Source organism: Pelodiscus sinensis, chromosome 1 (assembly GCF_049634645.1).
Source record: "Pelodiscus sinensis isolate JC-2024 chromosome 1, ASM4963464v1, whole genome shotgun sequence".
Classification (NCBI taxonomy): Eukaryota; Metazoa; Chordata; order Testudines; family Trionychidae; genus Pelodiscus; species Pelodiscus sinensis.
This window is the reverse complement of record NC_134711.1, coordinates 49,994,218-50,019,339: the sequence shown is the minus strand read 5'-3', so window position 1 is coordinate 50,019,339 and position 25,122 is coordinate 49,994,218. Positions and strand designations below refer to the sequence as shown.

The following is a 25,122-nucleotide window of genomic DNA, read 5'->3' as shown; positions in this document are numbered from 1 at the left end:
CTAATCCCCATAAAAAAGAGGGGTTAGTGCAATGCTAAAAGAAGGTCTTGACTAAACTTGATGATTTACCACCTCAAGGGGAAGCAGGGTGGGTCCTCCCTCAGGCACAAAGCTGCCTCTTTTAAACCCTTCATACCCAGGAGAGTCAGTGACCACTCTGATTCCTCCTTCCTTTCCTCTTCCCCTCTTTCCCAACCATGAAGTGCTGTACCCTTCCAGGCAGACAAATTCCCCAACCCCACTTAAAGGTGTGGTTTGATCATTCTTCTGAATACCAAATAATGATCACTGATACTGGATGACCAGTTCATATAAATACAAACCTTCATCATGGGAGGAGATGGGGTAACAAGTAATAACAGGTCTGAGGAGAAGGGGATCACTGGTTTTCATATTCTCAACATTCAGATTTTACAAAACACTCAAAAGTGTGCTAGCTGCCTTACAGAACAAAGGCAGAGAAATGATCCTTGGCCTGAGGAGTCTGTATGATGCCTTTAGATCCTGCCACCACGAATGAGACAAACAGGAGAGAGGAAACTGATATAAAGAGGGACAAGGAGCACAGTAATAAGATCACAAGATTTCTAATTAGGGGGTGTGTTCCCTAAAGAAATGGAATGAGAAAAAAAAGTCTGGGCAGTGAGAGGGCTGCTTCTGTGGAGCTGGGAACAGGATTTACAGAAGGGTGCTAGAAAGGAGAGATGTACAACAGCAAGTGGGCAGCAGACTAATCCTAGCTCATCTAAATCATCTATATCTGATAAGCACGTGTGATGCCAGACATCTTACCTACTCAGGCAGGGGCGGATATACAGCAGGGCGAGCGGGGCGGCTGCCCCGGGTCCTGCGCTTCAAAAAGCCCCGCGCATGCGCCGTGGCAAAGGGGGGCCCCGCAAGATTATGCTGCCCTGGGCCCCGCAAAACGGTCATCTGCCCCTGTACTCAGGACTTGGGTTGTGGGTATTTGATATACACAGACTTTCTGTCTAACTCAGTTCTCATATGGCTCTCATCAGCATAATGTCTGATCACCCATAATCATTGAAGCATGTGTCCTTAACACAAGGTCGTGAAATAGGGGCTTACTATCTCCAGTTTACACATAGTGAACTGAGGTGCCGGGAACATTTCCAAGGTCAAACAGGATGCCTGTGAATTAGACAGTAACTGAACCCAACTCTCTTGAGTCCTAGTTAAGTGCCTTCCTATTCTGGTGTGATTTATCCCTTCCCTAATGCAATTTAATCATAGAGATCACATAACTTCCTGAAAGAATGATGTACTCCTGAGGGAATTCTGTGCCAAAAATACAAAGACTGTACACAATATTGTTATTTATCAATAAATAAATGTGGAAGCTCCAGACTGGCAGTGGGGTGCACTCAGATTTTCCCAGAGAACTCCCATAGAGGTGGGAAATACCTTCTAGCCTCCATCCCTGGGACATAGACTCAGCTGTGAGGCATGACACAGTGGGGATGGACTTGCCCCAGAAACACCCCAGGGCTCTGTGCCAGTTGTGGGTGGGCAGGCTCAATCAGGCAAGGTCCAAGTTTGCAGGGGCTCAGTGTGAGGGGGATGCGGTGCAGGATGAAAATTCTCTGGGAAAATCTGGGTGCAGGCAGATCAGTGTGGACCCAGGTTGGGGGTCAGATGGGTGTGGATCTAGGTGTGGGGGAAATAATGGGGGTGGTCCATCTGCAGGAAGATGGGGCTCATCAGGGGGGAATTCCCATGTAGGACAAGGGCAATCAACCTGCTGGCGCCCAGCAGCAGGTAGAGTTGCCAGATGGTTTCAACAATAATACCAGACACACTTGACATTACATTACAATCTACGTTACATCTTATTTAGAAAATACCGGACATTCATATTTAGGGTTGCCAGGTGTCTCGTATTGACCCAGACAGTCTGGTATTTTTGCCTCCTGTCCAGTAAAAAAATTCAGAAAATACTGGACACCTAAAATGTCCGGTATTTTCTGATTTTTTCCCAGCCAGGAGGCAAAAATACTGAGTGCTTACCTGGTTCTGCACGGGAACTGTCTGGCCTGGAGCAAGACGACAAGATGGCAGATGGCCACCAGCAGCCTGTTAGGGCCAAAACGCCTCAAAGGCATTTCTTAAAGGGGCCATGCTTTAAGACAGCCTCCCTGTCTGCTTTAGTCCTAGGCCACTCAGAGCAGCTAGCTGCTGGGGCCATGTGCCTCTAGGTGCTGCATGCCCCTTGTGGGCAGGCATTGCATGCTGCCCCCAGCACAATCCTCGTAGCTCCCATTGGCCAGAATCCTCCCCCAGTGGCTGAGGAGCAATGGAGGAAGGAAGCATGGGAGAATGCTGAGCTACTTGCAGCTGGGGGAGGTTCCTCCTGTCTCCAGCCTAAATAGCACAAACAGGCAATTTCAATTCAAGGTAGGAGCTGCAAACTGGACTGGCCGCAGCCCTATGATGATTTACCTCTCCACTGGCTGCTCTGGGTGCCCACCACTGGAAGGGATCTGTGACCAGTCTTGCAGCTTCCCTTTGCTTCCCAGTAAAAAGTAATTTTTCTTAGCGGAAACAAAGAAATCTGTGAGGTACATGAATTCTGTGCATGCACATTGGTGCATAATTCCTACAGAAGATAATTAAGATATAAAAACAGGAAGAGCTCAGAGACAACAGACTCGTCCATAAATTCTAGTTAGAGAATTTATGGAGCAAAGCCATCTAGTTTGGTGAGCTTTTCAGGCTTAGAAGACCTCACTTGCTTCACTCCCCAGCCTAGGGAGAAAAAATTGAGAGGCAAACAGCAGGACATTCACAAGACAAAACAAATTATAACTAATAGATACTAATTACTTTGCAATTCTTTAGTGAAATGCATTTCTTGCCTTTCATCCAGTCATGTAAACACTTAATCAATAATGGAAGGACCAGATCCTGAAATCACTTACTATGGCATTTACATAAGTACTATGCAATATGAACTCAGCCCATAATAAATGTTTGCAAGATTGGATCTTAAGTCTCCGTCCATAGAGAGTCATGGCGGCACTTCAAACCTTCAAAATGCATACCCCAAGGGTATTATGCTGTACATAAAAATTCTACTCAACATTATCTCTCAGTTTTACTTCAGAATTGTGAATTAGACCTCTCTTTCAGAACACACCCCACCTCTCTCTCTAATCTCCAGAGACACAATATTGGCAGGCTTTGATGTTTAATTAAACAATCACCTCAGAGGACTGGAATACTAATCATAAGCTAGTGCTAAGTAACTTTCCCGTATAGCCTAAAAGCACACATTAGATACAAAAAGGCAGTGTTAATTCAATGTTAAGTTTAAAAATTTAAATGCAGCAAAGCCAAGGAATGGAAAAGCTAAGATTCCCATGGTCACAATAGTGCAGCCACGCACATACTTCTGGGCTGAGACCAATCATTTACCGATTTAATCACAAAGGAGAATTTTCAGAAAGTTATAAACAATGGAAAATTAAGTATTATAAGGGAAGCATGAACACTAATCTCTCCTCTGACCAAACCAACAGTTACCAATTTAAACTTTATTTCCTATTTCTGTACCTTATTTTATTTAAGATTCCAGCTCTACACCATTTACTTCTGTACATGCAATATCACTAAAGTTTTTCTATATGCAACTTATGGCACCTGTATGCAGGCTAAACACATAATTGTGGTGAAAGATTATTCTTGCCAAAATCTAAGTTCTGTACAAATGGCCAGCATTGCCTCATTATTTAAGCTATTGAAAAAGTTGCCAACATCTCTTTCACCGATGAAAAAACAAAGCCTATAACATTCCACACTTGGTGATTTATTTTTTGTATACAGGGGAGTAATAAACTTCAACCAGGCCAACAAATCAAAGGCTGTTTAAGATAAATATGCACTTTTTTCCAAGATGAATACAGCCCAAACCTATTACTGACAATTGAAACAGACTAAACAAATTGTTTGGTTATCTGTCTTGTATATATAGATGCTGCAAGATACAGAACACACTACATTTTCAAGCCTATGTATGTATACTATATAAAATGTGATCTTTGCAAACAGCTGTAAGTGTATATATACTTGAAAACTAACTTCCTATAAATAAGTGAGATAGATACGCATGAGAGATTAACATGACTTTATGCAGCAAGAAATGTCAGACTACAAGGCTACATCTAGATTGCATCCCTTTTTCGGAAAAGGGATGCAAATTAGACGCATCGCAATTGCTAATGAAGCGGGGATTTAAATCTCCCCTGCTTCATTAGCATAAAAATGGCTGCCGCTTTTTTCGGCACAGAGCTTTGCCGGAAAAAAGCTCCAGTCTAGACGCGGATCTTTTGGAAAATAAAGCCTTTTCTGAAAGATCCCTTATTTTAAGAGGGATAAGGGATATTTCGGAAAAGGCTTTATTTTCCGAAAGATCAGCGTCTAGACTGGTGCTTTTTTCCGGCAAAGCTCTGTGCCGAAAAAAGCGGCAGCCATTTTTATGCTAATGAAGCAGGGGAGATTTAAATCCCCGCTTCATTAGCAATTGCGATACGTCTAATTTGCATCCCTTTTCCGAAAAAGCGATGCAATCTAGACGTAGTCCAAGACTATATGTAGTCTGTATATGATACGTATAATATGTATAAACATCTATTCCCATCTCAATTTCATGATACCTGTGATGACATAAATATTCTTGTTCTGTAGCTGTCTCTAGAAAGAATAGATCAGTCCTATATTTCTAATTATAAAAACAAGCTTGGTTAGGAAAAAAACAACCCTCTCTACCCATGTTTGGTGCCACCATCTGGTCAGCCCATCCTCATCACAGCAGAAAAGTAAGATGAAAGCCTAATTTCTTCATGTTGTCCCATACAATCAAGTGTGGGCTATAGAGAATGAAGTCTTAAAGCATCAATCTATATTTCTATGACTCTCCTCGTCCAATTAATCTTCCAGCAAAACTGGGAAAGACCAGGCTTGACATTCCTGATTAGCTGTAAAACCATAAATTAGAAAATAAACGTCTTCCCCCAGAAACGGTTCAGACCTTCTATTTGCACAAAGAAAAGCAAGAATCAAGGCAGGACTCCTTTTTGTTTTCTTTTATAGGTCATCTTTAATATTATTGCACTTTAGTCTGAGTGGTTCATCAATATTCAGGATCTTGCTGAGTTGTTTCTATTAGGAAGAGAAATTGCTGATTGCTGGGTATTTCTTTAATGAAATCTTGTTTATTTCAAAGAATGTACACAAAATCTCCTTTCCTTAAACAAAGTAGGACCATAGGAGGCAGCATTTCTTATTCAGAAATCCAAGCCTGATTTCGAGTCAGTACTCTGCCCACAAGGAGTTCTCTTTCTCTCTGTTTCCTCTCAGAGCCACCCTCACACAGTTTCTCTGGATTCCGGTTCTGTCTGATTCTGACACACATAGCTATACTGTTTTAGTCAAGATGTTCCCACGCCAACAGAAGAGCTTCTCCCACTGGCATAGTTAATTCACCTCCCTGATCTCAGTGTTACTGTATTGCTCAGGGATGTGGATTTTTTTCAGACTCCTGAGTAATGTAGATATACCAATACAGGTCTGTAATGTAGATCTGGCCTCAGTTTCTCTCAGTTAGTTCTTGCTCCCAGCTTACCACGTGATCCAGTGCCTTGGGTAATGGCTTCTATGGTTTCAGCTGTCTCTAAGCAAAAGGGCTGTAAATTGCTCTAGTTTAGCCTGAGTGATAGATCGATACCCATCAGCTACAGCAAGGTGAAAATGGAGGTCTACAGTGAAGACATGTTTACTGGCAGCCACCACTTTCTCACATGATACTATTATTTCTTTCCTGATTTATCAATACCACCTTAGAAATACTGTAGTTTAAGCCTACACTATTTGGCTATGTCTAGACTACGGAGTTTTTCCAGGATACCTGAGGTGTAGATGGGCAAAATTTCAGAAAAACCTCTTCCAAAAACACTACCGGAAAAAGGTACACAAATTGTGGAGTGTAATTTGTGTACCATTCGCTGAAAAAAAATGGCAGTCTAGACATTGCCTTTAAAAGACAGCGTATGGTAAGATTTGTACAGTGAAAACTGCTAATTTAAGGATGATTTCTTCCTCTTCCCCTCCCTCCCCCCCATTTTAGCTTCATTGTTATGGTAAGTTATACACTGAGTTAAAGTTGCATAGTATATAAAAATGTGTTCATTTCATCTGCTATTATACTGAAACTACTTACATTGAATATTTTTACTCCACTGCAAGGCTGTTCTCTTTATTTTGTATTCCTTTTCCCTTCACACTTCCTATTTTATCATTAAAGGTTTTAGCACTTGGTAATAACAAAAGAATTAGTAAAGACTTTGGTGACTGTATTTGAATTGCTGACTACAAATCAAAAAAAATACTAGGCAGAATTAAATACAATATTGTGGTTTAGAATTTCAGTGTTTGAAATGCGTTTACCAAGTAGGAAATTCACAAATTAAGCATTCAGGAAATTCAAAACTTTACTTCACCCACATTGCATGATGCGTATAGTGTGGCATTTTGCATTATTAGTAAAGAGCTTAAACATATGCCATAATGGGGGTACAACCGCCCAGAGAGGCTATAAACAAGTCATGAGGAGTCTTCATCACTCTCTTTCTTTAAGACTAGCTGTTAAGTAGGTTCCAGAACCAGGGAAGAAATCTAGAATGTTTTTCTGTTGAAATATAGGGTTAATTGTTGAGAATCACTCTGTTAAAACATAGAGTGCACATAGTGCTTCTAAGATAAATGCAGAATTTTGTGCAGCAGTATGTGGGACAGTTTATGCGAATTATTTATAAGCTAATTTACATATTTTCGTAGAGACAAACTTCAACTTAAAAATTTGGCCAACATTAGCAATGGTAAAACATCAGAATGATAAACTTGTAGAATTACATCCTATGTTTATCTATAGGGTATGAGCTGGGAAAGCTTTTTCACACATACTGCACGTGTGTCAAAGAGAAAGTGGTTGACAATCCACTCCACGGGCATAAGGTAACTTTTCACCATGCAAGTAAAGCTCATCTATATAGGAAACTCAACTTTCTTCGAGACAAAGATGAGAGAAAAACAAACCATGGGTGCAAGATTTTAATGCTGATGGGAAGACACTCAGATACCATGGTAATGAGAGCCATATAATAACTTACTTACAATAAATAGAACAGAAATACAGCGTCAGCATGGCTCAATCCTGATCTGAGCATTCCTAAACAGACACACGCCAAATTCCTCTTATCTAAGGGCCTTAGGTGAGAATATTTTTCTTGCAGATTTAACAACACCATTTGTGAAATATGCATTAGAATGCATTGGTCTTGCTGTGTAAATTCAGTCAGTAAAGAAAGTTGTGTTTTTCCTGAACAATTAAAAAAAATTGCTACTGTGTCAATTTGAATTTACAACATAAATGTTACTGCAACTCAGATAGAAGTTTCATTACAAAGATGAACATGCTCATCTAATTTAAAAAAAGTGGAGTCAGTTTTGTGCAAACTTTCAACAAAAAAACAAACAAGAAAATTCATATTTAGGGAGGAGAGCAAGGTTTCAGATCAAACACAGAGAAATTAACAGCTACCTGAACCTAGTTGTCAACCATGACTCATCACACCCCACATCATCAAAACAACCTAATATTCTGAGTTTATAGTATTTTATATGCTACTGAATGGCACATTCAAAACTTTGGCTTTCCTTTTCCTACTACCTGGCTTATTTATTCTCAGCAGTATCACCTGTCTACATTTTACAAACCATTGTCAGGCTCTCAAAAAAAAGTCCTTCCCGTTTTTTGTCAATTACTCTTGCTAGGAAAATCAGCATAAGAATGTGTTCTACTGTAAAGTTATGTTCTTATATATATAATCCAGTAAAAAGAAATTTTGTAAATAAGTAGGGACCTGTTTCATAATCCAATTCACATTTGATCGTTTCATCATCCATTATTTACATTTAAGTTTAACCATTAAAAAAAGCCATTTTTAAAATAAAGCCTTGCGACATGAAGCAGACAAAGTCAGCTCATTTCAGTCCTCTACTGTATCTTCCATGTCTTCACATTTCACTAATGTTTCCATCATTGAAACCAAAAGAATTTCAGTATTTAAATACCTGTTATGTTCAACAAGTAGTCAGTGAAATTCATAAAAAGAAGTATGAAGATGAAATAAAGTGATACGAATGACAAAACCAGTGTAACCCTTCGCTGGTAGCAGTTGGCAGCCAGAAGAGCTGGGTTCAGTATCTAAGGAGATTCTCTCAACAATGTAACCAAACTGGCTCGAGCCCCCACTGGGCACCTTTAGAGGCAATTCTTCCCCTCTGGCAAGCACTGAGTTGGAAATGGAAACAGTCTGTTTAATAACAGTAATCTAGCATCTACCTACAAAAACACACATAAAGAAAGAAAACCCATGACACAAACAAAGAAAACCCATGAGCAAGGTACCATCCCCGGAGTCCGCAAAGCAGAGTCTTTGGCTTAAAGATCTTTAGTCCAACCCTCAACTCATATAGTGTAGTTTCCGCCTCACTTCAAACACTCCACTCACAGTTGATAGGTACATCATCATGACATCTCCCCTCAATAAGCATGTGGTAATGCCACCTATGTGCAGCTCCCACAGGCCGTTCTGCCAACTGCTGGCCTTGTGATGGATTTGGCTCTGGGCCTAACCTAGCGATTTCAGTTCTTTGTGATTTCAGCTTCTGAATGATTTCAGCTTTTGGCCCATAGCATAGTCCTGCCAAAAGATTCCAGCATCCACTGGAATAAAAGTTTCAAATAATAAAGAGAGTCCTTATGGAGAGCATGCAGCCTGACAGGGCCGGCTTTAGGCAGATTCGGCTGATGCCCTGCGCCTAAGGGGGCCTTGCTCCCAGGTGCGCGACACACACGCAGTCCCCCGGGCACTCGTTAAAGTCAGCCATGTAGCCTGATGGTTCAAAGCTCTGCCCTTCCCCTCAGTTAACTTCACAGGGTCTGGCTGAGGAAGCCTTGTCCATTCGAGATTCTTTACACTGACAGTTTCTCTCCTTTAAATTCAGTTAAAGTGTGACTTTTCTGTATTCTCAATAACTGCAAGCATTGAGATCATATCTCACCATTTTTGCATTTACAGTTAACACAGCGCGTGACCCCACAGTAGCCAAATTGTTTACAATGGGCAAAACACTATTCTAACAATTGAATATCTAGCAGAACTAAACAACCTCAGTGAAGTATATTTACATAAACACACCCAGTATGAACTGTATTTACATAGCAACTGGTGAATAACTATCAGGGCTAAGCAAACTGAGTGAACATAACCACACCCAAGATTATTTTCCCATTCCAGCTGGCTGCAATGGAAGCATTGATTTAGACCCTGCTTACACCACAAATAGCAGAACACAGGCTGTGGACAAAGAATTTGAGCTAGATTACAAAAATACAGTACTACAGTATTCTCTAGCTGTGGTCCAAATTAATATAAAATTACAGTATTGTAGAAAATATTACAAAATCTTTCTCTCTCATACATAAGAATCTATTTATCAATCTTAGGATTGTGTATAGGACCCATTCATTATGAGAAGGAACTATACAAGTTCGATCAGAATATCACTGGAAGATAATTATGCATACATTAAGTTTAGCAAAAAATATTTTATTTTCTGTGCAATGTTTTGTAATGATTAGAAAATAAAGTTAAAAATTCTCACAGAAAGCAGAATGTACACAGAAATAAAGAGTCTAAGATATAGGTTCAGGATAATTCAGTATCTAACTTGATTAGAAAGATGAACTGTTAGAAGAAACATAGAACAGCTCCATATAAAATATTAATATCTCCATTAGTCAAGGTAGATTATTTCAGTATACTAAAACCAACAGATAGATCTAACTGCAGGCATGGCAAAGAGTATTTCTAGAAATCACTCTCCCTGAATAGACCATTCCAATCTTGAAGAACAGCCTCATCACTACACTGACTGCAGTATTTCATACTTTGACAGGGGAGAAAAGTTAGAAATGGAATGACAGCTAGAACATATGGCCACCAACTTGGAAGGCTTTCTACAGAATTGTTTTTATTTTAAAAAGAAAATCCATATATACAAGGGAAAAAACTAGAGTTGCTTGAAGAGATCTACTAAGAATACCATGAAGGATTAAATTAACTGAATGTAAAGGAAACAAGGTGAATTGAGATTAAAAAAAAATCCAAAATCAAATATAAAAATGCATTTATTATTATTAGCTAACAATATAAGTAATAACAAGGATGGCTTAAACCTCTAATCCAATGGTGAAATGGTTCAAAAGTTCAAGAAGAATTAACTGTACGTTATTAAAAATAATGCTTTCTTTATCCTCTGCAAACTCCTTGTCACAACTACTTATGCCTCTTCCAGAGGCCTGGGGAGATCTATGCCTCTAAATTTTTGATCTACAGAGGTGTCAGGGGGTGAGAAGAATACACCATTTTGAAAACTAAGCAGTTTGTGGTTGAAGTATTCAGAGGGGAGAAATGCCCATGCGAATTCAGTGCTGAAATTCCCATTTTGTTTTTCTAAAAGTAGACACTTTGTTGCTTACATCCATTGTGACTGGCTTTTAGAAGCCATCCAGCAATGACCAATACATAGTACAATTGATACAAGTGCTCCTTGTGACAACATGCCATGCCAACACAAGAAGAAACCTGTGTGAACACTCCCTCCCCAACACACACACGATGAGATTACTGTGCTGACAAAGGTGTAAATTAGGTCGTAAATTATTTTTGCAATGTAGACATCTGAGACAGATGTTGTGCACTCCAGCATTCAAAAACAAGGACATCTGCATATCCATCATAGAGGGTGTCTTCATACAATTACAAACTATAATTTGATAAAGCTTATGATGACAGGATTCCGATGGTGCTAAAATAAGAGAGATATGGCCTTGCTAAGTATTATAAAGCCTCTTACCTTAGATCTCTTTTCAATGGATTTATTAATCCCATTGTTTAATAATCATGACACATTTACACACAGCTAACACAAGAAGGGTTAATAATTCACAGACATAGGTGTAAATAATTGCATGCTTGATTTAATAATACCTTGATTTAATAATACCTTGACCTTATCCAGTCTTTTTGTGGTGGGGTAGGTTGGATTACTACACTTAGCTCTTTAGTGATTTGTATTTTGAGGACAAATGTTTCATTTGTTATCTGAGTACTTTCAGAATTGGAAAAAAAACCTGTTACTTAGGATGGCTTGGGAAAGCATAAAAACTATTTAAAATAACAGATAACTCTTTGTGCCTTGCCTTCGCCAAGATCATAACATTTTCAAGTAGGTTTAACAGAAAACTTCTAAAGAACATTGTTAAAACACAAAAATAAGAATGGAAATAAGTAAGCAAATATATTGAAGGTCTCCGTATAATATATAAAAGAAATTATGGCAGTGTTTTTGAGTACTTATTGAATACTTTGTAGCATCATAGTTTATTCAAGGCACTGAACAGTTAAATCTTACACAGATATAGTTCATTTAGACAGTTGGCATCAATACTTCAGAATCATGAGACCCATTGAAACCAGGGAAGAAAAATATATAAAAATAACAGGCAGGTAGGGTGATAAATAATAATTTGCTCCACCAGTTAATTGGTACATCACTAAAATATAGTGTGAGCAGCAGGATTGGCCCTAGCATTATTTTGCTATTTCTAAAAACATTTTGTTTCCAATGAGACCTAGCCCTGTGCTGGCACCCCACCCCCCTCAAAAAAAAATCCTTCATTCCAAGTTTATTAGATCTCCAGAAAGACTGTGTCTCTTAGTTACCAATAAATGTCCCTCCAAAAAAATCAAGGACTCAGCTATCGACTGTTAACAGACTCTCAAGTTCAATAGCACCTATCACCAAATAACACTGTGCTAGCTGTATCTGAAGTGGCTGTTAGCCTTTTCTAAGAGTTTCCATGTCCAATATTTTAAGTTATTAGTTTCACCTCCTTTGCCACAGCTCTGATGGAAGTCTAGTCCCTATGCATTGTCTTGGAAATGCGGGTATTAGCTTGTAATGGCAATTATAAATGTTAACATACACTCAGGCCTAGTCTACGCTTAAAAAGTAGATTGATCTGGTTAAGTTACTCATGGGTGTGAATAATTGAGCACTGTAGTTAGGTAACCCTTTACCCTTAGTGCAGACACTCATATATTGATGGAAGCATGCTTCCATCAGCCTTGCTATCTCCTCTCAAAGAAAGTGGCGGATTACATCCTTCAATAGAAAACCCCCTCCATCAATTTAAGATGTGTCCACACTACAGCACTAGAGCAGCGCAGCTGCAGGGCCATTGCTGTGCTACACTATAGAAGATGGGTGTCTGAGGATCTTATTTCTTGATGCAAGCAGAAATATAATGATAATGAATGTCCATGATGTTAGTGTCTCATGAGACGTATTATGAATCCATGCAATAAGAAAACAGAAAATAAATATAAACAGTGTTAGAGTAAAACTACACAAACGCTCTAGAATATTAAAAACTGATATATTTTAGCTGACTGAAGTCAGCTTTGACAATTCTGTCATTTACAGTCAACTACTTTATATCACCCAGAAGTATTCACACTAAATCAGGCCAAGGACATTTTATCTTTACCATAGCTGCCATTCTTTCTCTCTCCCGCCAGTCAGGGAGTTAAAAGAAAAACTATATGGGACCATTTCTTTATTCATTGGGAAAGGGAAAGCCAGCTACTCTGTATACAATAGCTTCTGAACAATTGTCAGCAAAAGTGTCACCTGAACAACAAAATATACACTTAGGCTACGTCTACACTGGCCACAATTTCCGGAAAAGTCATGCAGATCAGGTAAGTCAGGATAGGGAAATCTGCGGGGAATTTAAATATCCTCCACGGATTTAAATAAACATGTCCGCCGCTTTTTTCCCGGCTTGGGGAAAAGCTGGAAAAAAAGCGTCTAGACTGGCACGATCCTCCGGAATAAAGCCCTTTTCCGGAGAATCTCTTATTCCTACTTTGAAGTAAATGTAAATGTATTTATTTATGTATGTGCAGTAACCTCTTAACAATGGATTGGGCACTGTTACTGAGAAAAAAAAGAAAAAAAACATACAGACAGCATGATAGCCACAATTTTTCAAATATTATTACAACAGTACCTTCTTTTATTTCAAACTAGTATTGCATTTTGTTTCAGAGACTGAAAAAGTACGTCTCCACTTTGGCCAGCACCCTGCCTCCCAACCCAGCTAGACAGACACGCAATTCCTTTGCTCTAATTTGACTGCTAACCACAGTAGCATGGACTTTAAACCTCAGGTAACAGCATGGCTAACTACCTGAGTTAAGGTCCAGAGAGTCAGAAAGGCTTGTTCCTGGCTAGCTAGTCCATATTGCCACCTATGTTACAACAATACACACTGCTATTTTTAGCACGGGAGTTCACAGCATGTGTCTGTCCATTTGGGTTGGAAGGCATGATACCAGCAAGAGTGCAGTCATGCACCAAATTATGGTCCATGTTTAGAGCTACAAAAGGTACATGCTGAATTTCTCAACAGTGTAAGAGAAATTCAGGGAGAAAACAAGCATAGGTCAGAAAATCTCCTTACCCATTTTGTTTATCAATACATGGTCAGGCAAAGCCTTATGAATTTGAAATGATCTGTGAAATATTGTGTACACACACACACACACACACACAACCTCTAGGACAATATTGTTAGATTGCATTTGTTAAAGTTGTGGTATTTTAAGCCTCTTTTGTTTTCCCCATTTCTTTCTCACTGCCATAATGCAATCCTCATAGTCTGAGCACCAGACTTCAAATGAGAGATCTATTCAAAGCACGACAAAATAAGTGGTTTCCTTAGTAATGGGAACTATGTGAAAGCCTTTGAAACAGCCCTCTCCCAGAAAGTCCCTCCCCCGCCCCGTTTATTAGAGCAAAGACAGGCTTACAAAAAACATCAGGCAGCTTGAGAGAATCCCTAAAGTCAGCAATGGCAAAATTATAGAAGGTGGGGGAGAATTTAGAGCATTTCTAATAAAATATATTTCCTTCTTCAGAATACACATGTAATACGTTCGTGGTTTTGTTTTGTTTTTTTTTTAAAGCATTGATTTTCTAGATCTTTGAACAGAAACCCAAAACTATGTATCATAATTACTAATCAATTCATTTCAATAGTCATTATATATATATATATATATATATATATATATATATATATATATATATATATATATATATAAAATGTGTACTTGATCTAAAATAGTATTTGGAATTAACGGTATTCTCAACATGTGCTGCACACATCCTGTCTGTTTTTTTTTGTTTTTCGTAGTTCATTTCATAACAATTATCCATAAAGTAAGCTTGAGTTTATGCTACTCATAAAAAAAATCTTTATTTTATGTTTTTGAGATAAGAAGTAAATAAAATTATAAAAGATTTTATCTCTACAGTATAGAATGTGGTTCTGTTTAAACAGGTTTCCAAGGTAGCAATATAGCTTCCATAAAGACAAATGCAGATTGTAAATAATCTAGAATCACTATTATCACTTTGGTCCTCAGTCCCATCCCTATACAACATTCCAACCAAGATACTATGATAAAATAGCATTAGTCTGATTTTACCCCCAAAACTAGAAAATCACATCTGAAATTGTGACCTTAGAAGTGACAACCAACACAGAAAGGTATACGTAACAACTACGCTTGATTGTAGGGGAAAAATGCACCATAAAATCTCAATTAGTACTCCAATGAAAAGATGATGACACAGCTTAAAAACATCAACATTGCTGGAGTACTTAACAAAAATAAAGAAACAAACACGTGTCCAGATTTTGTTTATAACTGAGGTAAGAATATCCTACCATGTCATTCCTGATCTATTCAGAAGTTTAACTACACTGATAAAATCCGTGAAAAGATATGAACTCTTAAAATTATGCTAAGAATATCATCTTCTCCTATTTCATCCAGTACTTGATGCACATTCCCACTCCTCCCTCCTACATCAGTGAAGGATCAGTAGCAGACTTCCCTTGATGGGTGTCTGCTGCTCCCATTAATCTCCTCCTTCAAAGCTGGTTTATACTGAAGTCAAGATCACATCAAAACAGAATGTGTAGATTCTAAAACTCAGAAAAGACATAGAAGAGTATCATTCAAGTTTGTGTCATGTACAAGTGGGCTTCAGGGGGATGAGAGAAAGGACTTCTCTAGGCCTGCAGGAGAAGGCAGCTGACCATTTTCTTGGAGTGAAATTGTATGGGTCAGCAAACTAACACAGGGGCAGAAAACTAAGAGGTGAAAGGGTTGGACAGGGAGAGGTAAGTATTGGATGCTGGAGAAAGAAAAGTTGAAGGAAAGGTGTCTGGAAAATAATTTAGACCCCTCAACCACACCATCATTTTGGCAAATAGAATTGAGTTGGTTCTTCTGGTGACCCATCCTAACTTCTGAAAAGAAAAGTTATTCAACTAAAAGAACTTTACATTCTCAAATTAATTCACCTCAGTTATAGTGTGGGAAAAGCAATGGGAAGAAACCATATAAGTAATAATTAATAAGATGACCTTCTGATAAATGCAGCCACCTCAAATGGCACAAGTCCTCTAAGAGCACAGTTTCATAATGAACCTGAAGAAAAACTTCCTAATCCTCCCTCAAGCCATCACTGACAGAAGCACATACCTCAAAATGTCAATGGGGGTAGTACATAACTTTGCAAGAAATTCTTGACAATTAGAATCCACTTTATTTTCTGATTGCTGCAGGTTTTACCCTTTTGATGTTTTCTGCTGAATCTCCAAGAAGTTAGGTTTCCCATCTCTTTTAAAGGCGGCTAAACCTGTCGTCACATCCTCATGCATTAAAGAGTAGTTGAACTGTCAGGCATACTGGGTCAGCCACTGAAAGCTGTTTACAGGAGAATAATTGTTTCTCTCCAAAGTAGCTTTAGATCAACAGACACATTTCAATCTCATGCTCATAGGACAAGTACCAAAAGGTCAAGAAGACAGAGGTTCTCTCTTTTCCTTGATCAGACATTCCCTCCATTTTTGCTCATCCGCTACAGCTCATGAACACGAAAGATATGCAGCACTGCAGTCAGGAGAGCACCAAAACCAAAAGTGGAGGGTTGACCAGTAACTTCTGAATACCTTGAATGTAGATGATAGCCAAAATGGCACAATCACAAATTGATATGAGCATGTGGCAATTTACACCACCTAGCAAGCTGACATTATGAATCTTGAGTAGAAATACAAGCCCTTCTCTAGAGGAGAAACCTGTGAATGGTTTCTATGTCTACTACATTTCAGATCTCTAATCACTATTATATACAGGCAAATAGATGAAAACTGTGTTTCTGTAAGTAACAGAGGAGATGTGTCCTGGGAGGCTGACGAAAGAAGAGTCAATTTTGGGGATGGAAGAGAACTTGCTGGCCGGGTTCTATTGGACCCAATACATTTTGACGGAAACTTTAGAGAACCTTTCCATTGTGGATGATTCCATTCCAAATACAATAATCGTGCCTGAGGAAAAAGCATTGTTGTGTTTCATTTTCAGCACAACTGTCTTTGTCTCAAAAGAACTAAAACTTTCAGTGTCCAGTGTATATAAATTATACATTCATCTATATTATTAATATATGATGAGTCAGACTTCTCAGTCAGATACCACTGAAGTGGATGAGGAGACCTTTCTGTCTTCAAAGATGTAATATCTGTGAGGTTCAAGTCAATGATACCTAACTATTCATAGGGTATGTCTAGACTACATTGGGTTTTTTTTTTGAAAAACTTCACCTGCGTCCACCCTGCAATCACATTTTTTTAAATTAAATCGAAAGAATTCAGGGTTTTTTCCGACATTGGTAAACCTGAAATTATGAGGAAGAACACCTTTTTCAAAAGAGCTCTCTCAAAAAAAGGCGTGTGTGGACGCAGAACAGGGACATTTTTCAAAAGAAGAGCCAATCGAAAAAAGCACAGATGCCCTGGTGGCCATTCTGTGAATAACAATCAGGGCTTTCTTTTGAGAGAGCGTCCATGCAGTCAGGATGCTCTCTTTCGAAAAAGCTTCTTTCGAAAGAAGCTTGCAGTCTAGATGTACCCTGAGTGTCAGAAAATGAAAAGCAAACACAAAAGAGGCACAATACACCTAGGAGGGCAAAAATGATCTTAACATGGAAGGAGCAGATTGTGCTTGAATCCAACTCTTGGATCGTGCTTGAACACTAGTTGTTAAGTTCCACTACATTCTGGCTGGTTTGCACCACTGTAGCTCCCTCCAGATTACCCTTGAATAAGGGAAATTCCCAGGTGATCCAGAAAGCAGTGCTGTTTTTCTATTCTACTGCCTTTTAGCCTCCAAAGGGGCATGGTTTAAAGAAAGGGAGTAAGAACAGATCCCTGGCTGTTGTAATCCATACTTAGGGTCAGGGGCACTTGATCATAAATTATTCTACAGGCTCTCTCTCTCTAGTTTGACATTCTGTGGTATGACAACATCTGTTGTCCAACATGATTTTAGATGTCCAGATGTCCACTTATCATGTGGCTAAATTTCCTGCAATCCTATAACATTTGTTTATGCCCACCAGTCCTGGCTGTCAGTGTTGTGTGCTGTTATTTAGCTCTAATTTACCCTTAAATGTCTTCCAAGAGCTCAGTAAGCAGTGGAAGTGTTGATAATGTGGCTAGACAATATTGACCTCCCGTGGTTTGGCACATTCTCTGGTTCGGCACTGGTCAGGTCCCAAGGGTGCCAAACTAGAAAGGTTCAACCTATAGTTCTGACATTTTTCCAAGCTGCACCCAGCCACCAAGCCAATTCCAGTACAGTCAACATTGCAGACAACTGGCCCTGAGCTGTGTTCAATGCAGTTCTGGCATAATCCAGGAGTTTGCCCTACGTCTTTATTTTGAATTCCAACATCTGAAGCACAGTTGCCATTTGATGAGGAACTTGAGCACAGCGGGAAACAAGCATGCATAGTTATCTTCTTAAGCAACAGATCATTAATGAATGCCATATTCAAGCTCACATAAGTCCCCTTCAGATTTAAACATACAAGAAATTTATTCTTGTTGTGCTGGTCAGTAAGGCCCATCTTGCCAGGACATATATTTGGTTGAGCTTTTATGCCCGTATAGAGTCCCACTGGAATTTAATGAGTCTTTACAATGATGTCTGAGTAAGTACAAAGGGATCCCTTTTACAGGACTGTGGTTTAAATTTCTTGTGTCCTTCTGCTTAATCACAACCCTTTTAGTATCAATATTCCTCAGTACTTGCCAACAGAGCAGTTAGTGGCAACATCCATATCTAGGGGGACTAATTCTTGGAAACATTTTTAAAAGCTCTAATACCAGCAATGCTTTGAAATTCAGAAAAAAAACCCTGTATGTCTAGAAATATGATGCCCTTTTTGTCACTTTAAAATTTGTTCATGTTTGGCTGAAATATAAATAGCCCTTTCCTCACTTATTTTCCTCAGGACAATGCTGGCAAAGTACCGCAATAATTTGTGAACATTAACATTCTAAGGGTGGGCCCATGTCACCAGGGCCGGTCCTAACCAATTGATGGCCCTGGGCGACTGCCCGGCTCACCCATAGGGTTGCCGGATGGTTTTAAAAAAATACCAGACAAAAATTTGTCAAGCAAAAAAAAGGGGGGGGGGAGGTTGGGGAGTAACCAGAGAAACCTGGAAGAAGGATTCAGGAGGTCGGGCCAAAAAGCAGTCGCAGCCTGCCCCTAAGACTGGCTCTGTCAGTAGTCCCTTGAAAATGGCAGCCAGGCATCCGCCTGGCTCGCTCGCCCCTAAGACCAGCTCTGCATGTCACCACACAAAGAGCGGCACACATGCAGTAGTGGAACCTCCTTTGAGCTGCTAGATCTGCTACAGAGAAAGGCTGAAGAGAAAGCTAAGCAAGGCTGCCATTATTCCTCACCACAACCCTCCCTGAATACAGTACTTGTGCCCATTGACGGGAGCTCCCTCCACTCAGATCGAGCACATGGCCCTGTGGCCCATTTCCCTACCAGAGATAATAGGCTTCACCAGTGCTCAGCTACAGTTAGTTCAGTAGATCAAGCTGTACTGAAGATTCAGGTTTCAAACCTTGCAGGTGATGTGCCTGGTTGTAACAAATGGAAATTATTTTTTTCCTTTAAGCAACTAAACACCTAGAAAATTACATACCTAAGAACCTACATTAAGAGAATGTTTTTAACATTGCAAAAAGCCCTCAAAAGTTAGGAAATGTCAGATTTACAATTCCTCAGGCAGCCTCAGTTCAGCCCTCTTGTGTGTATGCATTATTTGTATTATTTACACATTCACAAACTAGTTTTTCCACAGAGTGTCTGCCTCATTCATTCACAAGTTGGATGCAAAAAGAGGCAGAATGAAGATTTCATGGAAACCTTAAATCTGACATTTCCTAATTTTCAAGTGTTTGACTTTGCAACCTAAGAAACATTCTTTTAACATACTTATAGAATGTAAATTTCATTAAGCTTTCTAAATACTTCTGCTTATCTCTTCAACACAGTTCTGTGTGCATTTAGAGAGCTAATTTCCAAATAATGCTAGTAATAAAAGTCTTGTCACCATCAACTCTCTTAACAACCATAAACACACATCACATTAATAATCTAGTAAAGTGCTTCTCCATCTTTTCTACATTATGCCCATATGTTATAACAGGAAAAAAATGCAACATCCCTCCCTCCTTATAGAGAAGAGTGTTCACACTCCCAGATGATAACACTAATTCTCCATTTCAACCAATAATTACTGGGTTTGTTCTGATGTCTCACTCCCCTAGCATGTAAAACCCAATGAAAACAAACTTAATTTTAATGTTTGCACATCTTATTTACTCCCTCACCCTGCCCCTCACCTCACAGTCTGAGGGGAAAAAATTGTAGACAAAAATCTAATAAGCTATATATAAATGTGATTACATAAATAACATTTCTATTTTAAAACTACCAAACATGTTGGTGAAATCAGCATGAAAAGAGCTTCTAATGAACTTTAATCATCATAATTGTATCAGCTATAAAATGTATTTTATGTTGCAAGTGTTTTGAAAACATATTTAAAAAAATCTTTGGTATCAGCTGAAATGAAAATTAAATTATTTCTCTTCTTTAATAACATTAAAATAGATTCTTATTTAAATATCAGATAAATTGTAGTTTCCTATATATGTCAATCAAGTAAGTATTTTAATTACATACAGACGAACACTTTCCTTATGCAAGTGCACCATAATTGATTTAATTCTTTAGCCTCCAATTATATAGTCCATATCAATCAACCAAAATTAAGCACTTCTGTAGTAAAAATATAATATGAATTTCATATATCAGATCATTGCATCCATTTCTGCATGAATCTCACACACTATGTTACTTAGAAAACAGAAGTATACAGCTATAAGTACTCATGAATGATTCATTGAAATTGTGTGTGCATGCATGTGCATGTATATAAAAATAAGAAGAGACCTGCATGTACCTTTAAACAGCTTTTAAAAGATGTTCTCGTCATTAGTATTGACATATTTTTGATAAATCAAGATATGAATTTCACACTGCTAATGAAAGCATAAGCAAATAACGTGTAGGTTTTGCACCTATTTGCTGTTAACATGTTACTCCAAAGGGACTTTTATTCCAAGTATTTAGTACTGTTTTTAAATCACATGTTATAAAATAAGCAACTTTATAAAGCATAAAACCAACTCCTCAGGGAATGAATAAAACCTATAATCTGAGATCCAGTGTGATATTTAGTGCTCACAAAACAGTAACTATGATTTTAATAGTACTGCGGCATTTTGTTGCTGCTTCATTTTGGAAACAGACATTGATCCCTCACACAATTAGACATGACTTGTCAATCTTTCTTCAAACAAAGCTGAAGAAAATGAAATGAAAGCCACATTTCATTGTATTCCACTAGAGGGTGGCCTGTCTCAGTCAGGGTGATAGTAGGAGATTTATGCAAGAAGCTAAATCCTTTCTAGTTTTCACCTGTTGATAAACTGGGCTTTATATTCACTACTCTTTGTCCCTCATTACAAAATAATTTTTAATCACAATACAGTATTTGCAATGAGGAGTTTTTTCTAAGCAAGATCCACCTAGTTTTGTTGTTTGGGAAGGAAAGAGGTATTATATTTTTAGAAAACATATTCAATAAATATTCTGTAACTTCAGAAGCCAGCCCAGCTACATACTGTAGTTTGCTTGCCTTTTGCTTACAAAGGTAAAGGTAAGAGCAAACACACAATGTCTTTTCCACTGTAATGGTCCCCAAAGTACTAAAGAAAATATGAGGAGGAAAAAGAAAAGAAAATTCTGTACAGTCAGTTGCTTCTTTTTGCTAAATGGCCATACAATAACCAGTGAAGTGGACAGGCAAGGAAAAAATAACCAAATATTAAAAAACAATCTTTTCTTCCTTTTATTAATACTACATTTTACATTTGTAAAAATTATTTTAACCAATCAATGCACAAAAACTTTAATATTTTTGTTTTTAAAAAGTGAGAAAGAAATAGATCGGAATGCTGTCCAAAATTAAGGAACACAACAAAAAGACAGTAAAATAAAATGCTTTACAAAAAAAGATGTCAGTGTGTATGTGGTGTCTTTTGAACTAAAGCAACCTAGCCACAAGTTTACTTATCTCTGATCAATGGCTTTGAGCATAGATACCCATCCTGAATCTCTTAAAGAATCATTTAAATATCTAACATTGTCCCACAAAAATATGAAAGCACTGGTCCATACACTCCCCGAATCAGGAGATACCCAGAAACATATAAAGACTTGTTTCCTTTATTCATACCCTAAGCAGCAATGTCATATAACAGACAGGATTTTTCAGCCAACCAGACTGGAGCAGCTGCGAGTGCTACATCTTGGCACTCTGAAGCTATTGGCTCCTCTCTGGGGAGTGGAGGATGTTCAGTTATTAATGACCGCTGAGCAGGCAGCACCATGTCAGTGTGACAACTGATCGGGTGAACGATGCAGCTCTAACCACCATGGAAACAAGGAGAAATACGAAGAGCTAGCAGGCATCTTTTTCTTCACTGGATTGTGAGCCACAGCCAGGCAGCACAGAGCTCTGGCAAACATAAGGGATCTCAGCTGGCAGCACAGAGATTCTCTCATTTTGTAGGATATCTATAGATAAATGTATCATATACTATATATACACATGCAACTCTTCATACCCTGGCATTAACACAAGAATGTGGTTACCTGAACTAAGGAATCCAAAAATACAGATGCAGAAGTCCTCCAGCTTTGAAACTACTCTTGCAGGGTAAGTTTGTTTATAACATATATGTGTGTGTGTAATGTGTTGTACTGTTTATATTTTCATTTACCCAATCCCACCTTTTCTTATTTTCCTCAACTTATTCTATTAGATTCCTTCTAAATTTTACTTTACCTTCAGAATACAAATGCAGCCACCTTTTGGCTCGGAGATAATCTAAATGTGTTTGCAGGTCTCTTAGATGTGTGCATTTGCTAGCTTGAAAGAACATCAAAGGATTTAAAAACATTTTCCCCAGTCTTTGCAAAGCAAATCAAATTACACAGTTGCTCTGTGTTTTGAAACCAATAAAACAAGACACAGGACAGCTATTTCTCTCTCTCTCCCCCCTCCACCCCCAATAGGATTAAGGCAAATGCCATTGTATGTCAGGACCTAAAGCCACTGAGCACCAAAGCTGAATGAGCATATCACAAACAGCTATTGAATTTCTGCCAGGCTACATCTTAGGGATTGTGGCAAATGACTTCCCCTAAAACAAATCCCCTTACCAGTCAGAAGGGACAGTGTGAAGGTCTAGATATTACTGTAGCTAGAACTGACATATGGTAGGGAAAAAGGGTAACATTAAGCAAAACAATTCTCATCTCCTCGGTAATTAACAAGACCACAGCAGGGTGGCTCTAAAGAACATTTTTTATTTAAGATTATTTGTTTAAATCAATTGCTATATTTCCCCTTGCCTCGCTTGCTACAGTTAGACTGTTCAATTTATGTCAAAAAATGTTTGTTTTCAGATGTCTAGTTTTTGCCCAACATTGCTGTTCAGAATAAGAAAAGCCTCTCACAGATGATGTTGGGGGAGAGGGGAAAAGGGAAAAGAGTAGGGAATAAGTGATAACAATTCTCCATATAATCAATATGAAATATCGTGCTATATTAAGTGTGGCTTAGTATGTGTGCTTCATCCCTTTCACCCAATATAAGGAAAGGCTTTGGTATAAATCTCTTAAGGTGAAAACATTGTGAGTAAAGTCCATCAGCATACATGATTCAGTGACTTATGCAGCAGTAAAAGCTAGGTTAAGAGTTTTTTCTTCATGCAAAGGGTATATTAGCTGTCTAATGTGTGCTTCCAAAGCCTTTTACATAGCTTTTCTGTTTAAGCTGCTGAACGTTTTCATGACTCCAAGAGTCCTTTTCTCTTCCCCTGCTGCTCACCTTACAAAAACAACATGAATCTGTTACTCTGTGGCAAAGTAATTATTTGCTTGTATAACTGTAACTTCAGAATTATTTTTTTTCAAATTACAGTGAAGACAAACACGAAAAGACAGTGAACTGCTGCATACCTGTCACCTTCCCATAAATATATCAGGGGTAGTGTAATACTATGTACAGGAGAAGTCAATTAATTCAGATGACCTTTTAAAATGATGATAGTAAAGCAGCTCTGACAATATGCCATAGCATTTTCTTTCCCTTTTGGAAAATAAACGAGATTAATAAGAGGTTTCTTTTCAAAGTGCAAAATGAAAGGTACTGAAGCATAGCTCCTGTTATTGGCAAGCTTGTTCTATGAATGGAAGTCTGTTTAAAGCATATAGGTTTATCATACATGTGAAACATAACTTCCCCTTTTATTACTTAAATCTACACTGCATGTTTGTTTTAGTTATTTAAAGAACTGCAACCCTCTGGTTTATACTGGTACAGTATGTGGCACTGCAATGAGGAAAGAACTCATATTCTTTCCTCTTGTTACATATAGAGCAGTACTTCCATGAAAACTTTTCCTGCAGTATGTGACATCTAGAGTACTGAATCTTTACTTTCACCTCATATTATATATAATCAATACAATTAAAAGTTAACCCTCAGAACTTTAAACCTAAGATCCTTTTTTCGTTTGTTTGTTTTTTTGCTACATATCCTATTTCACGGAGTGTTGCACTATTAAAAATACATGCCAAACAACGTTTGGAACATGCATTCATTCCAGTCACTTATGAGAAGAGGAAACATAGATATCCTGGTAAACAGCTAACACATTCTTACCCATTGACCGAGTTAAATGATATGGTGATCCTATATTTTGGTTATTACTCCCTAAAAACTCCTAGAATAATATCCTAGTGTCAGAGACAATGACTGGCTGATATTGTTATGGTAACTCTCGAAGTACCCCCTTTTAGAGATTTGGGAATTACATCACAATTCCTGTTTGGAGTACCCAGGAACACGTGGATCTTTTTGTTTTGTATCAAATTAGAACAGACCATCTGTAACACGCTGCCACCTGCAATGCATATAATAAAATATCATGCATAATCCTTATTAATAGGTTTAACATAAGAAGCTTTATGAGAATACTAATGTACTACAACCTCTTCGTATTAAAAAGGGACACAGGAGGACAAAACTCAAACCTTGTGCAAGTCAGAGTAATTCAAATTAATACATCAGTACCTGCTTTCTCTGAATTTGATGCTTAATCTTAATGATGTTAATATAAATTCCAAGAACAAACATAATTCTGTTTTATTGGTCAAAAAGAACTACTATCACTTTAAATAGTTGGTACTTAAAGAGCTCATTCAAAAGCTAATTTTTTTGTAGAAGCTAACCTAGTAGAATAAGATAAGCTGTAAAAAACAAACAGCCTGGTGTAAGATAACACTATCTTGTCTCAACAAGGAAAGCCTCCAGAGAGAGACAATTAAACATAAT

The 25,122-nt window shown here is 38.2% G+C and overlaps 2 protein-coding genes across 10 annotated transcripts in view; one reads left to right on the top strand and one right to left on the bottom strand.

Annotated features, from left to right (window-relative positions):
• The window catches only part of IMMP2L (inner mitochondrial membrane peptidase subunit 2), a 771,740-nt gene that overhangs the window by 327,177 nt on the left and 419,441 nt on the right, over positions 1 to 25,122 (bottom strand). The gene's annotated exons all lie outside the window — the stretch shown is intronic.
• Positions 22,075 to 25,122, top strand: part of LRRN3 (leucine rich repeat neuronal 3) — a 55,334-nt gene continuing 52,286 nt past the window's right edge. The window contains exon 1 of the mRNA XM_006122508.4: positions 22,075 to 22,437. The gene's annotated coding sequence lies outside the window, so the exon portion shown is untranslated. The remainder of the gene's footprint in view (positions 22,438 to 25,122) is intronic.